The 17698-nt window shown below is 36.2% G+C and overlaps 1 protein-coding gene across 2 annotated transcripts in view; it reads right to left on the bottom strand.

Annotated features, from left to right (window-relative positions):
* Window positions 1-17698, bottom strand: part of ZNF644 (zinc finger protein 644) — a 98447-nt gene that overhangs the window by 65833 nt on the left and 14916 nt on the right. The gene's annotated exons all lie outside the window — the stretch shown is intronic.

Below are 17698 nucleotides of genomic sequence, written 5' to 3'. Positions count from 1 at the left end.
ATTCCTATAACTATTCTATTTCCAGACTATCATCTCAAATTTATTCTTCTCAGAATCATGTAAGGTATAATTTTGCAATGGCTATCCTGAGAATATCACATCTATGATTCAAGTCCTTCAACAGTACTCACCAACGATCTCATCCTTATCAATTATCCCCAATCTTTACTCTCCCATTCACTGCAGGTTTCTAATACTAAACTCCTTCAAATTCCAGAACAGCCCCCTTGCCTTCTCAGCTTTCTCGCTGCTTCGCATAGTGAACTATCCTACCTTCTATCTCTTTAATTTTGCTAAAACCATTTTTACTAGTTTTGCAATAATTAGTTTAGTCACCTTGAAAGATCCTTTTTAAATTTCTTCACAGTTACGGTGTTTCTCAATTGGTATAGAAACTGGTGATAACTCTATCAGCTGTTCACTTACATGTTTTCTGAACTATAGTATGGACACATGGAGGATAAGAATTCATTCATCTTATTTCAGCATTTTCACTGGGTGGCACATAGTAAAAGTACAACAGTGTAGGCCGACTTAAAGATTAGAAAAAAAATTCACATCACTTCTGAATCCAGTAATATTACTTTATGAAATAACTATATCTAAATAAAAACACAACTGATAAAAAATCAGCCTGGTGCAAACTTTTATTGAGTGAATTAATTTCACTGATCATCAATACCAAGATTTTAGTACTAAATGTTTGCATCCCTACAGAAACAAAGTTTGTGGACTATAAATCCTAGACTCATTGAAGTATTAGACTGAAGCAGAAAAGAGCTAGAGGAGGTGAATATGGTCTTTTTTTTTTTGTTTGTTTGTTTATTTGACAGACAGAAATCACAAGTAGGCAGAGGCAGACAAGAGAGAGGAGGAAGCAGGCTCCCTGCTGAGCAGAGAGCCCGATGCGGGGCTCGATCCCTGGACCCTGAGATCATGACCTGAGCCGAAGGCAGAGGCTTTAACCCCCTGAGCCACCCAGGCGCCCCGAATATGGTCTTAACACTAATAATGTCAACAGTCTAACAAACTGTTTCTCAAACTTTAGCACATATCAGCATCACCCGGAGGGCCTGTTATACAGACTGCTAGCCTCCACCCTCAAAGTTCCTGATTCAGTAATTCTAAATTGGAGCCCAGTGATCTGCATTTCTAGTAAATTCCTAAGGTGATGCTATTTCCAGGACCACACACTTAGAACCACAGACCTGGAGTTTTCTTCGTAATGTCTAGAAGAGGTGAGAATATTCTCTCGGCCACCCACTGCCCCCAATCTTTACCTACCCAGAACTGGATACTGTGACCTATTACAAGCTAAGCTATAAATCACAGTAAGAACATTAAAAGTCTACTATGAATTGATAAGTGTAATGGGATGAAAAAAAAATGGCCCTGCAAGAGAATCCACATTTGAATTCCCAGAACCTGTGGATATTACCTTATATGACCCTCCCCCCCTCAAAAGAATAGTTTTTACAGATGAGATTAAGTTAAAAATTTTGATGGAGAGATTATCCTGGATCATCTGGGTGGGCCCTAACTACAATCACATGTATTCTTATAAAGAGGGAGATGAGGAAATTTCACTATACACAGAGAATGCAAGGACAGAGAAGAGACAGATTTGAAAATATTGGCCTTGAAGATTGAACTCATAGTCAGGAATATGAGTAGCCACCGGAAATTGAGAGAGGCAAGGGATAGAGCCTCCCCTAGAATTTCTGGAGAGAATAACACCGCTGACACCTTGATTTCTGCCCAGTGATACTGATTTCAGACTTCTGGCTTTTAGAATTGCCAGACAGTAAGTTTGTTGTTTAAAGCCACCTAGGTTGTGATAATTTGTTAGACCAACAGTAAGAAATGACTACACTGATGATGGTAGGTTCTCTAGGAAATAAACCAGAAGCACTGGTTAAAAGGTGTTATGAACTGATTATTCATATGTTGAAACCCTAGTTCCCAATGTGACTGCATTTGCAGAAAGGGCCTTCAAAAAGGTTAACTGAGGCTAAATAAGGACATAAGGATGGGGCCCTAATCCAATAGGATTGGTGTCCTTATAGGAAGAAAAAGACACATGCACAGAGAAAATGCCATGTAAGGACACAGAAAGAAAACAGCCGTCTTAAGAGAAGCCTCAAATAAACCTAACACCTTAATCTTGGACTTGTAGCCTCCAGAACTGTGAGAAAATAAATTTGTTGCTCAAGCCACCAAGTCGGTGTATTTTGTTATTGTAGCCCCAGCAGACTAATACAAGGATAAACACGTTTGCACAACAGTTTGAATGCACTTAATGCCACTTACCTATACTTTAAAATGCTTTAAATGTTAAACACCACACAAAGACAGTAACCTTTGACTTTAGTTCTTTTTTATTTTGCTCTGTAATATTTCAAAGTCTGAGGAAAAAAAACCTTGCAATTGCATTTGTTCCCCAGAGAGCCAAACCAAGTCAATGTAAACACTATATTTTTAAATGGGGAATTTATAATGAAGTTTGATAGGAAGTACTTTTTAAATCTAAAAAGTATAATTAGGATATTGTTTAGGTGAGTGTGGGACACAATGAGAAAATTACAGATCAATATACCTGGATGAATACCGAGCAAAAATCCTCAACAAAATACTAAAAACCAAAGTTAACACATTAAAAGAATTCTACACATTGACCAAGGTGGATTTATTCCTGGAATGCAAGAATGGTTCAACAAATGAAAATCAATGGAATATACCATATTAACAGAATGAGGGACAGAAACCACATGATCATCTCAATTGGTGCAGAAAAAGCATCTGTCAAAACCCAACACCTTTTCATGACAGAAACACTCAACAAACTAGGAATAGAAGAAAACTACCCTCAACATAATAAATGCCATAAGTGAAAGGCTCACAGCTAGCATCACACTCAATAGTGAAAGATGTAAAGATTTTATTTTCCTCTAAGATTAAGAAGGAAGGGTGCCTATTCTTTAAAAAAAAAAAAAAAAAAAAAAAAAGGATTTTTTTATGGGGCGCCTGGATTGCTGGTTTAAGCCTCTGCCTTAGGCTCAGGTCATGGTCCCAGGGTCCTGGGATCGAGCCCTGCACTGCATCCGGCTCCCTGCTCAGCAGGGAGCCTTCTTCCCCCACCTCCTCTGTCTGCCTCTCTGCCTGCTTGTGATCTGTCTGTCAAATAAATAAATAAAATCTTAAAAAAAAAAAAAAAAGATTTTGTTTTTACATAATCTCTACACCCAATGTGGGGCTCTAACTCACAACCCTGAGATCAAAAGTACATACTCTTGCTACTTCTATTCAACATGGTACTGAAGTACTAGTCAAGGCAAACAGATAGGAAAAAAGAAGCAAATGATCTCCAGATTGGAAAGGAAAAAGTAAAATTATCTGCTGACAACATGACCTTTTAGGTAGAAGATATTAAAGAGTCTTAAAAAATTTACTCAATAAATGATTTCAGCAAAATTTCAGAATATCAGCAAGTGAAGATCAGTTGCACTTCTATATACTAATAATGACCAAACTAGACAACAAAATTATGAAAATCTCATTTACAGGGGTGTCTGGGTGGCTCGTCTGGTTATGTCCAACTCTTGGTTTCCGCTTAAGTCACGATCTCAGGGTGGTGTCTGCTTCCCCTCTTCCTTTCCCTTTGCTGGCGTGCATGCACTCTCTCTCTCAAAAGAATAAATACATCTTCAAAAAAATTAAAAAATAGAATTGCCCTATGATCGAGCAATCCCAATTCTGGGTATATATCCAAAAGAATTCTAAGTAGGATCTCAAAGACAGATTTACATACCCATGCTCACTGTAGCATTATTCACAATAGTCAAGTGGAAGAAGCAAGCTGAAAGTTCACAGACAGAGGAATAGGTAAGGGAAATGTGGTATATACATGAAGCACTGGAATGGAATGCTGTGCAGCCTTTAAAAATAAAGTAATCCGATCACAAGTCACATTAAGGATGGACCTTGAGAACATGACACTAAGTAAAATAAGCCAACCACAAAGGACAAACATGGTATGATTCCACTCATCGAGTATTTATAGTAGTCAAAATCACAGAAAAAAGTAAAAAGGTTGCTAACCAAGGGTTGGAAGTGAGGGGGTGATAAAATTAGAGTTTAATGGGTACAGAGTTTCAGTTTTGCAAAATAGGAAGTTCTACAGATCTGCTGCACAACATGTGAATACCCTTAACACTACTGAACTGTACACTAAAATGGTTAAGATGGTAAACAATCTTTTTTTAATACCATTTAAAAAATAAGTACCAAGAAAAAAAAATACATATAAGGGCCAACAGGGATTAACAGGGACTGAGTTTGTCCTCCATCTGAAAACCCTAAAAAACCAGACCTATATATGAAATGACAGTTTTCAGATATTAGATAGGCAAATACAGAGGGTGAACCCCAAGAGAAGGGAAATAGATAAGGTAAATAAACCCTCCAACGACCCCGACTTACTACAGACCCTCACCTGGGGACAGGATACCCAGGCAGAATCTGGTGGTTTCTGAGTTGAGGAGACTTAACTGGAAGTCCAAAGCTAAGACAGCTAGGGACTATAGGGCAGAGTACTAGAGAAGACAACTGCACAGAGCGAGAACACCTGTTATTATTAAAACAAGCCCAGGCCAAGGAAAGAGCCACTCAAAAGGATGACAAGGATTATTGCCCTAGTCTCACACAAAGCCAAAAATAAGACCTGTTTCCTTCAGAAAAGAGTGGGAAAACCTCTTAATTCAGGTAGCACTGACTAGAGTAACCCTAGACTAAATGCTTTTGAAAGACAGACCCAAAAGGGGAATGTGGCTCAGAAAGGAAGAATCACAAAAAGGCATGAGGAAACTTTCAGGTGTGATAAATGTATTCAGTATCTTGTTTGTGTGGTGATAGCTTCCCAAGTGTATACTATACATACCTCAAAACTTATACTGTCCACTTTGTACTTCACTACATGTCAATTATTTCTCAATAAATCCATTTTTAAAGCCTCAATTAAAACAAAACAACCCAATCAAAAAATGGACAGAAGATTTGAAGCCACAAATCTTTTGGTGAAATCTTTCACCAAAGATACACGAGTGTTAAGTACATGAAAATACACTCACTATCGCTTTTCATTAGAAAAGTACAAACTTAAGCCACGAATTATCACTACACAACTATAACAATGGCTCAAATTAATAAGACCAACCATACCACATGCTGGTAAATGTGTGAAGGAACTGAAACTCATACATTCATACAGGAAGACAAATGGTACAGCTACTTTGTAAAAAGTAGTTTTGACATTTTTTTAAAATGTCAAATATATACTTACTACATGTATGATCAATCATTCCACTCTCCTACATATTCACCCAAAGAAATGAAAGCATATGTTCATATAAAAACTTACATACAAAATGTTCTTTATTTGTAATAGCCAAAAGCTGAAGGGAAAAAATCCATGAACATGTGAACCCTTACATTATAGCTTTATAATGGAAAGAGAGTGAACTAATGATACATGCAATGTGGATGAACCTGAAAATAACTATGATGAGTAAAAAAAAGTAGACAAAAAGATTATATATCGCATAAGGGAGAAGCAATAAGTATAAAAGAACTAAAAAAGGGCACAAGGAAAGTTCTGAGGGTAAAGGATACATTTATTATCTTGATTGTGGTGATGGTTTCATGGGTGTATATAGATACCAAATCTATTCATATTATACATATAAAACTTAAGATTTATTATATGTCAAATACACTTCAACAAATCCACTTAAGATCACAATATGCAAATATTAATAAACTTGGGGAAACAATGAAATCTCAAATTAAAGAAGTTAGAGTAATAATAATGAGCACAAAAAGAATACCGTCATTTATAACCCAAAGAGAACAGATGCAAAAATCACTCATCTTTCAACACCTATCACTGGTACTACAATTACTCTACAACTGGTAATTCAATGCATGAGCAATGCTTCCAAAATATCATCAGATATATCCTACAAAACAAGTATAACTAGAGTCATATGGACCTCCAAACAAATTGATGTATTTAATTTATACCTGCCTCAACTTCTATACTCAAACACAATTCCTACTGAAATATAATAATGCTCAACCTAGAACATAGAAATGAGCTTTACAGCATGAATCAAAAAATCTGTCTGCAAAAAGAGCCCCAATTCTACACTACTCCATTATCCATGCATTTGGCAATGAGGCTTTGCAGTTTCGCCCATCAAGAGGCAGAGTGGTTCCCCCCTACCCTTTAACTCTAGGCTTCCTTTTAAAGAAGACCCATAGAATTCAATGCATGTCAGTTTGCCAATTCTGAGTTAGACCTCAAGAGACCTTGCAGGCTTCTGCTCTTAGAATCCTGCTATCACCTTAAGAACAAGCCCTGTCTGAGGTGCTGCAGGAAACAAGACAGCCCAAATGTCCCACCACAGGCCATCCTAGAGAACCCAGCCAAGAGCAGCAAAGCCACCTTCCTGAACTGCTGCTAACTGCAGACCCATAAACGAGCCCAGCCAAGACCAGAAATACTTCCCAGCTGACTCCCAGACTTGTTTTAATAATAAACACGTTGTTTTAAACCACCAAGTTTTAAAGTAGTTTCTTACACAGTAATAGCTAACTGATACAACTTTATCCTAAAGATAGCATATTAAATTATCCTATCCCTAGAAGAATAAGTTTAGATTAACAATAGGTCTAGATCTTAATTTTTGAAAGCAAGGGAAAAAAGACATAAAAGTCTATTTTACTGTTTTATTAGCAGTGACTCTACAAACATTTTGTCAGTTTGTTAATCTCAAGAGACATATAAACTGAGCAAAATCATTTTTTACAAGTAATGTTACCAGTCAACTACTATTTTTTTATGAAATTCTGTTCTTAGACAGCTTTACCAGATTCAACCATATAATGAAAATTTTCAGAATACTCTAAAAATCTATGAAAACTATTATAGAGCAATATGTTATCTCACCTAACACATTCCTTTTCCTATTTATGTTAATAGCACCCTGACTACCCATTAATAAAACACTCTTACTCAACTGTTCAAATGGTACCCACCACACAGCTCTGAACTGAGGAATGAACAAGTGACACCCACGCTGATGAGAATTCCTCAGGTAGCCACAGTAATTTGTTCAAGGATGAGAATGTAGGCCAGAGTAGGAAATTAAAAATCCTTCTCAGGATATCTGCAAGTACTAGGAAAGGTATACTTTTCAGTGGAAATAACAGCTAGAATTATGTACATCAGAGCAGCCAGTAGCTATCTCTGCCACCTCCTAACATAATTAGGAATGAAGCCACCGCAGAAAAAACCCAAGCCATGAGATATAAGCATTATCACAATGATATGCACCTATCAATCCAAACATGTCTGAAATAATCACAGTTAATAGCAGAATATTCAAATACTTATCAATCCTTCTACTGAAACCTACTAGAGAAACTGAACAAAACATTAAAAACAGTCACCAAAAAGACACCGAAAAGCTGACACAACAGTAAAGAATGACCATGCCAGGATCGAAGATGGAAACCTATAGATAAAAACTCAGCACCCTGGCGTGCCTGGGTGGCTCAGTTGGTTAAGTGGCTGCCTTCAGCTCAGGTCACAATCCTAGGGTCCTGTGAATGAGACTGCCTTTGGGCTCCCTGCTCAATAGGGAGTCAGCTTCTCCCTCTCCCTCTGCCCGCTCCCACCCCCCACCTCCCCCATGCTCACTCACTCTCTAATAAATAAAATCTTAAAAAACAACAACAACCCAGCACCCAAGGATACTTTTGCCTTGAAAGTTTGTTTTGCCAATCCAGATGAGGCAGCTGAGAAACTGATGGTTATTTCTAACATTGTTACAGAGTTAAGGGAACCAAAAGGGGAATGCAAGGTTCAGAAATGGTGGGAACCATGTTAACTGCTGCCCACTATTTGAGCTGAGACCCCAAAGGACTAAACTCTAGTGAGCCAGAAATAAATAAGTCCTTGCATGTACTGCAGCCCTACCTAAAGATATTTAGGTGAAAAAATAAATTCAATCTCTAAAATTTAATTAAAGTAATCCCAGACTGCTGGAGATCCCATACAATACAAGTAATGGTTGACATTACTTTGTACGGTGCAAACAAAAATCATCTCTGGAAAAAGATATTACCATAGGGCTCAGAACTTAAGCCTAGAAAGGCAGTTGAAAATTTAAATGGAAATTTAAATGAAAGAATATGGCAGTAAGAACCAGAGAAGCAAACAAAAATTCTCAGTATAAATTTTGCCCAAATGACTGGATGACTGATAAATTATGTATGCCCAAAGAACTGAAGGGGTCAAGGGGAAAAAGTTAGCAGAGGTCAGTATATTTACACGTGAAAAACAGAGCTGTACTATTGATGCTTTTTCGACAGCATGAATTTCTCAAGTGTGCATAGTTTGGGCAACAGGAAGCTGAAGCCGTATAAGGCTGAAGTGCCAGAGAACAGAACTCAAGACCAAGAGAACACATGGAAATTAGTGGCATCTCTAGGAGCAAGAAAATCACAGGGCAAGCGTCAAAACCAGACTATAAATTTCACCCCCAAATTCCCAGAAGAACATTAAAAGAAAGCAGAGTCACTAAAACATATTCATAATGTCCAGTTTTCAAGCAAAATTATATCATACACAAAGAAACAGTAAACTATGATCCATACTCAGGAAGAAAGGGGGAGTCAATAGATACTGATCCTGAGTATCCTGAATGTTAAGGTTAACATATAAAGAATTCAAAGCGGCTTTTCTAACTATATTATAAATATTAAAAGAAAATAAATTCAGGGACGCCTGAGGGGCTCAGTCAGTTAAGCAACTGCCTTCAGCTCAGGTTGTAATCCCAGGGTCCAGGGATTGAGTCCTGCATTGGGTTCCCTGCTCAGTGGGGAGCCAGCTACTCCCTCCACCTGTTCTGCCTGCTGCTCCCCCTACTTGCGCGCGCTCTCTCTGAAAAATGAATAAGGTCTTTTAAAAAAAAAAAAAAGAAAGAAAATAAATTCAAAGATTGATAGAAACCATAAAGAAAAAGTTGAAAGGTAAAATAACTGAAATTAAAAAATCAACAGAAGGAGGTGATCAGAGGCAGAAAAATAATCAGTGAGCTTGAAATATGGCAATAAATTACTGTCCAGAGAACAGAATAAAATAAATGAAGAAAAAATTACCAGTCTCAGAGACCAGTAGGACAGTATCAGGCAGTCCAACATTAATATAACCCAACTCAACACTGATGTACAAGATGCAACAGAAGAGAATAAAAAAGGTTCAAAATAATGTTTGTTGAAGAAATAATAACCAAAAACATCTCAGATGATAGAAAACATTAATTTATAGATCCAAGAATCTCAACAAATCCAAGTAGGATAACTATCAAGAACCATTTCTACACACATATCACAGTCAGACTGTTCAAGGCTGGAGAGAAAACCTTGAGAGCAGCCAGGGAAAAATGGCTACATATAGGAAATGACAATAACAACACAAGTAATGGTTGACATCATCAGAAAAAAATGGTACATACTAGAGCAACACCTTCTATATCCTGTAACAATTTCCTTCAAAATTAAGGTGAATTAAAAAAAGATTATTTTCAGATAAAAATACCTTTGTGAGATTTGTGGCTACAAACAAAATAGTTAAAAAAAAGATGGGGGGAGGAAAGAATAAAAAGACACCAAGAAAGGTAAGAAAAAGAACATAACAGAATAGAAACCACATTAGATTGCACATTTATGCCCCAGTACATCAATAATCACAAGAAATCTAAATAAATTTTATACTGTAAATAAAAGATGAAGTGTTAGATCAGATTGAAAGAAAAACTGATATGGTGGATACATGTAACAATTCTGAAACAAAAAGGCACAGAAAAACTTAAAAGTTGGGGGGGAAAAATGAACAACTCAAACACTAACTATAAGGTCCGTGCAGCTATATTGTTATTAATTAAGGCAGACTGCAAAGCAAAGAGAATTACTAAAGACAATGAGAAATAATGATGATATAATGTTCAACTCATCAGAAACATTTCAGAAACAATTCTAAATTTGCAAAAATGGGCAGTAACACAAGAAAGATAAATCCATAATAACAGTAGAAAATTTTAACACATCTCTAACTGAGCTAACATGCTGCAATTAAATTGGTGGGAATGTAGAAGTTTTAAACAACATGCTTAACAAAACTGACTTGACATGTATATAAATACCGTACCCATTTTGTACTGCAAAACACATTATTCTCAAATATACACAAAATATTTATAAAATCTGGCCAATAAATATATAAAAAGGTACAATCACATTTGGAATCAGGGAAATGGGAAATAAAAACACTACACATACACTAAAATTGCTAAAATTAAAGATTAACAATACAAAATGTTGGTGAAGGTGTTGGTGAAGAATAAGTGCAAAAGTGTTGATGAGATTATAAATTGTTACAAAACACTTTGGGAAGGAAGATTTTAATATCTTCTGAAATTAAACATAAATACACTATAAAACTAGGCTGTTTAACTCCAAAAAATTTACTAAACATAAATGTGTGCATATGTGCACTAGAGACATGTACAAGGAAATACACAGCAGGATTATTCATAAAAGACTAAACAGTAGAAACAATCCAAATTTCCATCACTAACAGAATGAATAAATATTGTGGGCTATTCATATAATGTCCCCTATGATACAGGCACACCTCAGAGACAGCGTGGGTTCAGTTCCACACTGCCACACTACAGCAAAATTGTAATAAAAGCAAGTCAAATGAATTTTTTGGTTTCCTAGTACATATAAAAGTGTGTTTACACTATACTATAGTCCATTAAGTGTGCAAAAGCAACATGTCTTCTAAAAAGCATATACCTTAATTTTAAAATATTTTATTGCTAAAAAATGCTAACCATTTTCTGGATTATCAGCAAGTCAATCTTTTTGCTGGTCTTGCCTCAATGTTGATGGCAGCTGACTAATTAGGGTGGTGATTCCTGAAGATTAGAGTGGTTGTGGCAATTTCTTAAAAATAAGAAAACAATGAAGTTGGCCACAACTACTGACTCTTCCTTTCATGAACTACTTCGCTATAGCATGTGATGCTGTTTGGTAACATTTTACCCAGAGTAGAACTTCTTTCAAAATTAGAGCCAAATCCTCTCAAACCCTGATGCTGCTTTATCAACTAAGTGTGTATGTAATATGTATTTCCTTTGTTATCATTTCAACAGTCTTCACAGTATCATCACCAGGAGCAGATTCCATCTGAAGAAAGCATTTTCTTCTTCACTCATCCTATGAAGCTACTCTTCATCAGTTCAAGCTTTATCATGAGATTGCAGCCATTCAGTCACGTTTTCAAGCTCCACTTCTAGTTCTCTCATTGTTTCCACCACATCTGCAGCTACTGCCTCCACTGAAATCCTAAACCTTCCAAGTCATCCATAAGGGTTGAATTCAACTTCTTCCAAATTCCTGTTCATGTCTTTATTTTGATCACTTCTCACGAATTAAGAATATTTTTAATGGTATCTAGAACGGTGAATCCAGGTTTTCTTTTTTCAAGATTTTATTTATTTGAGAGAGTGTGTGAAAGAGAGAGAGCATGAGCAGAGGGGAGAAGAGAGGGAGAAGCAGCCTCCCTGCTGAGCAGGGAGCCTGATGTGGGACTCAATCCCAGGACTCTGGGATCTTTACCTGAGCTGAAGGGAGTTGCTTAACTGACTGAGCCACCCAGGTATCCCTGAATTTATTTTCTTTTAATATTTGTAATATAGTTAGAAAAGCTGCTTTGAATTCTTTATATGCTAACCTTAGCATTCAGGGTACTCAGGATCAATATCCACTGACTAAAGGCAGCCACTTAACTGAGTCACCCAGGTGCCCTGAATCCAGGTTTTCAATTTACTTGGTCCACATCTATCAGGAGTCACCATCTATGGCAGCTACAGTCTTACAAAATGTACTTCTAAAACAACAAGGCTTGAAAGTTGAATTTACTTCCTGATCCATGGGCTGCAGAACAGATGTTGGGTTAGCAGGCATGAAAACATTCACCTCACTGTACACCTTTGTCAGAGCTCTTAATGAAGTGCACTGTCAGTGAGAGGTAATATTTACAAGGGAATCTTTTTATCCAAGCAGTAGGTCTGAAGAGTAGACTTAAAATAGTCAGTGAAACAGTTATAAAAAGATACACTATCAATCAGGCTTTGTTATTCTATTACACAGCACAGGCAGGGCAGATTTAGCACAATTCTTAAGGGCCCTGCGGTTTTTGTAATGGTAAATGAGCACTGGCTTCAACTTAAAGTCACCAGCTGCATTAGGCCCCCAACAAGAGTCAGCCAGCCCTTTGAAACTTTGAAGCTAGGCACTGGCTTTTCCTCTCTAACTATGATAGTCTCATATGGCATCTTCTTCCAATATAGTGCTGCTTTGTCTACTTTGAAAATCTGTCATTTAGTGTAGCCATCTTTGTTAATTATCTGAGCTAGATATCTTCTGAAGAACTTGCTGCAAATTCTACATCATCACTTGCTGCTTCATCTTGCCCTCTTATGTTCTAAAGGTTCTAAAGGTTTCTTTCCTTGAAATAACCTTGTAAACCAAACTGCTAGCTTCAAACGGTTCTTCTGCAGCCTTCGCACCTCTCTTAGCCTTCACAGAACTGAAGAGAGTTAGGGCCTATTGCTCTAGATTAAGCTATGGCTTAAGGGAATGTTGTGCCTTGTTTGATCTATCCAGACCACTGACATGTTCTCCACATCAGCAATTAGGCTGTTTCACTTTCTCATCATTGATGTGTTCACTAATGTAGCACTTATAATTTCCTACAAGAACTTTTCCTTTGCACTCATACCTCCACTAACTGTGCAAGAGGCTTACCCTCTGGCCTTATCTCAGCCTTTGACATGCCTTCCTTACCAAGCTTAATCATTTCTAGCTTCTGATTTAAAGTGAGAGATGCACAACTCTTCCTTTCACTTAAAAACTTAGAAGCCATTATAGGGTTATTAATTGGCTTAATTTCAACACTGTCTCTCAGGGAATAGGGAGGCCCAAGTTAAAGGAGAGAGACAGGGAAACAGCCAGTCAATGGAGGAGTCAGAACACACAAAACATTTACTAAGTTTGTCATCTCATACAGCTGTGGTTTGTGGCACACCAAAACAATTACAATAGTAGCATCAACAATCACTGATCACAGATCACCATCAGAAATAAAAAGTTTGAAATGTTGCAAGAATTACCAAAATGTGACAAAAAGACATGAAGTGAGCAAATGCTGTTGGAAAAATGGCACCAATAGACTTGCTAGATACAGGGTTGCCACAAACTTTAAATTTGTAAAACAAAACAAAAAACACCATTTGCAAAGCTCAACAAAGTGAAGTGCAATAAAATGAGGTATGCCTGCATAGCCACAAAATTGAATGAACTATACACGCAAAAATAGACATGAATCTCACAAACAATGCTGGAAAAGCCAAGATCCATTTATATAAATTTCATTAATAGGAAAAAATATATAGGTCAAAAAGCAGCAAAAATATAAAACAAAAAGGTGGCTACCAAAAAAGGTTTAATGGTTGTCTCCCAAGGACAGAGGCGGAGGTCTGATTAGAAGGGAAAAGAATGGAGGAACTGCCAATGTTTTAATTCTAGGGTTGGTTAAGCAGGTACACACTTTTGAGCTCTGAAGTTTTATATTTCTTACCATGCATTATTCTGAGTATTTTTTCCACATTAAAAACATTTCAAAAAAAATTTTTTTTCAAAATTAAAAATACAGACATTAAAGGTTTTAAATTTTCCCCTAAGCACTGGCATTACCTTATAGTATTTTGTTTTTATTTTAATTAAAATTACACAAATGCATATTTTAAGAATCAAACAAAGCTTGTATGAAAACTAGCACTACCTACCACCTCTTCTCTAACCATCCCTCCCCGACCTGATTTCTAAACAATTTGTTTATATTGGGTTTTCATTTTGGATCTAACTGCCTCTATATAAGAGAATGAATTAACTCTCTAGAATTCATCTATATTTTCTATAATCTCCTCAAACCCCTACAAGAGGATGGCTAGCTGACTTTATCACAGAAGTGTAAAAGCAATTCAATGGGGGAAAAAAAGTCTTTTCAACAGCTGGTGCTGGAGCAACTGAATATACGGAGAGAAAAAAAAAGAATACCAATTTAAATCTCACACTCTATACCAATATTAATTTAAAATGGATTATAGATTTAAGTGTTAAATGTAAAACTACTAATCCTGTAGAAGATAGAAATCATCAGTATTTAGACCTAGAAAAGGAATTCTTAGAAATAACACCAAAAGTATCATCCATAAAAAAAATAAACTGGACTTCATCAAAGCAAAAATCTTTTATTTACTCTGTGAAAGATCCTGTTAAGAGGATTAAAAAACAAGTGACAGAGCTGGAGAAAATGTTTGTAAACTACATAACAAGACTCTAAAATAGAACTCTTGAAACTCAAGAGTAAGACTAGCAAAAATGTCAAAATAAGGACATTTGAAAATCATCACCTCCATTAAATCAACAAGAACAATGGCAAAAAAAAGAGTCAACATTTTCCAAGTGAGAAATTAACCAAAGTCTTGCCGCAATCTGGTGAGAACTTATTCAAGAAAGATGGTTAAATCTAAGACCAGCAAATTTTGTAGCATTTTATTTTGTCCTATTCCCATCTTCCCACTGCAGCTCTATAGCAGCTTTGAAACTCAACAGTCCACAAATCTGGTGAAAACTAATAGCCTGGCAGCTATATGGGGGAAAGGGGAAGGCAGATGATGAGATCACCTCTATTACATTCCCAGAGAACTGTCATTATTTGACATGTTTGGTGGTTTCTTGGAAGACCCCACTCCTAAAGTTATCTTAATTTGACCTCAGAGCTCACCCAATGCAAAAATAAAACAAAGCAAAACTTTTCCCCAAGGGTGTTTGTCAAAAAACTATCAGATGCAATTGTTTCATACTATAGGTGACTGAGGCAGTAGATAAGAGCTGAGACAAATAACAGGCTAACCAAAGAGCTTAAAAAGAAAAACCAGGCACTAAGAAAAGCTGCAATACATTCCTGAGCATCTAGATGGCCTTAAGCACTCACATCTGGCTATCCAGAGGCTTTGTACAAGCAGTAAGTGAAGAGGAAGGCAAAGTTATAAAATTCCGTTCTGAATGTTGAGACTGGGAGATTTCAAGCATTTAAGGACATCTCTGTCAAATTATTAGACCACTAAGCTAACTGAATAGAAACTTCAGTGGCCACCCATGATAAAGAATTGACAGAATTCATTTAAAAAAATCTGTTTATCAGTTCAATAAACAAACAACAAACAGTAACAACAACAAACACTAAGAAGGGGAAAATTTGATTATCAAAGGTGCCACATTATTTAAAATGTAGTTTTCAACAAAAAAATGGTAAGACATAAATATGAGCAAGAATGGCTCATACACATGGGAAAAGAAACAAAAAGCAGTCAACAGAAAGTGTCTGAGGAAACACAGACATTAGACTTACTAGCCAATATTCACAAATCACTTATTTTAAACATGTTGAAAGAACTAAAGGAAATCTGTCTAACGAACTGAAGAATGAGATGGATGTCCCACAAACAGTAAACAGAGAGAAAGAAATCATGAAAAAGAATGAAACAGAACTAGAGTTGGAAAGCAAAAAAATGTAAATAAACTATAAGTTTTCAGCAGCAGATATGCGCAGGCAGAAGAAAGATTCAGTGCATCTGAAGATCAAGATTATCTACTCTGAAAACAAAAAGAAAAACAAATGAAGAAGAAAAAAAAAGGAGTCTAAGATACCTTAGGGACACCGTTAAACATGCCAACATACATATAATAAGAGTCTCAGAAACAGAGGGAAAAGGGCAGAAAAAAAGCTGAATAAATGATCACTGAAAATTTCCCTAAATTCAATGACAAATATTACTCTAACATCCAAAAAGCTTGAGGAACTAATAAAAACTCAAAAACCAGAGAATCAAGAATCCTGAAGGAAATCAATAGATAAGTGACTTGTCACATATAGAGATCCTCCATAAAATCAATAGTTAATTTCTCATCAGAAACCATGGAAGCCAAAAGGCAATAGGAAGACAGATTCAAAGTACTGAAAAAATAATACTGTCAACCAAGAATTCTTTACTAAAATGAAAGTGAACTAAGACATTCACAGATAAGCAAAAATTGACAGAACTGGTTGCCACGAGACCTGCTACACAAGAAATACTAAAGGGTGAAATGAAAGGACACTAGACAGTAACTTGAATCTACCTGAAAAATAAAGAGCACAGGGAAGGTAACTGAGTAGGTAAATATGTAAGACAGTGTAATTTTTAATTTTGTAACTTTTTTCTTCTGACCTAAAAAACATATAGAGACGTCATTTGCATGACAAAATAGCACAAAGGAAAGAGAAGGAATGGAGTTATACAAGAGCAAAATTATTGTATATTATTGAAATTGATATTAATCTGAACTAGACTGAAGTAAGTTATTAACTGCAATTCCCAGGACAACCAAAATGAAAAAAATATATAGTGAAAAAAGGGGATTTAAATGGTACTAGAAAACAATCTATTTAGTACAAAGGAAGGCAATGGTAAAGGAATAAAAACGACAAAAAAAAATCTTAAGACACAGAAAACAACAAAATAGCAGACATAAATTCTCCCTTATCAGTAACTACATTAAATGCAAATTAATTGGGCATTCCAATCCAAAACCAGTGGCTGACAGAATGGGTTAAAAAAACACAATCCAATTAGATGTTATCTAAGAGAGATACACACACATACAAAAAATAATAAAAGAGACACACTGTAGGTCAAAGACACTTTAGATTCAAATAAGCTGAAACTAAAAGGACAGAAAAAGATATACCAAGAAATCTGTAACCAAAAGAAAGCTGGAGTAACTATACTCTCATCAGACACAATAGATATTAAGGGAAAAAAGTGTTACTGGAGACAAGAGAAGGATATTTTATAAAATAAAAGGATCAATTCATCAAAAATTATGTATCAACTATAAACATATATGCTCCTAACAATAAAGACTCAAAACACATGAAACTGAAACATATAAAATTGAAAGTAAAAATAGACAACAGATAAAAACAAGTAACAAGAGGGGCGCCTGGGTGGCTCAGTGGGTTAAAGCCTCTGCCTTCGGCTCAGGTCATGATCCCAGGGTCCTGGGATTGAGCCCCACATCAGGCTCCCTACTTAGAAGAGAGCCTGCTTCTCTCTCTCCCTCTGCCTGCCGCTCTGCTTAACTTGTGCTCTCTCTCTATCTCTCTGTCAAATAAATAAAATCTTTAAAAAACAAAAAACAAACCACAAAGAAAAAAGACTATCACTATAAACTAACTAAACTTGACATACATCTACAGAATACTCCACTCAAAACAACAGAACACTTTCTTCTCAAGTGTACATGAAACATTCTCCAATACGGACCCTAAATTAGGCTACAAGTTTCAAAAATTTTAAGGGAATAAAATCATACAAATTATGTGCTCCAAACACAATGGAATCAAATTGGAAGGCAGTTACAGTAGAAATATGGGAAACTAATATGTAGAAATTAAACA

The sequence above is a fragment of the Martes martes genome, assembly GCF_963455335.1.
Source record: "Martes martes genome assembly, chromosome: 4".
Taxonomy (NCBI): domain Eukaryota; kingdom Metazoa; phylum Chordata; class Mammalia; order Carnivora; family Mustelidae; genus Martes; species Martes martes.
The sequence above is the reverse complement of the archived record's forward strand: the minus strand, read 5'-3'. Positions and strand labels throughout refer to the sequence as shown.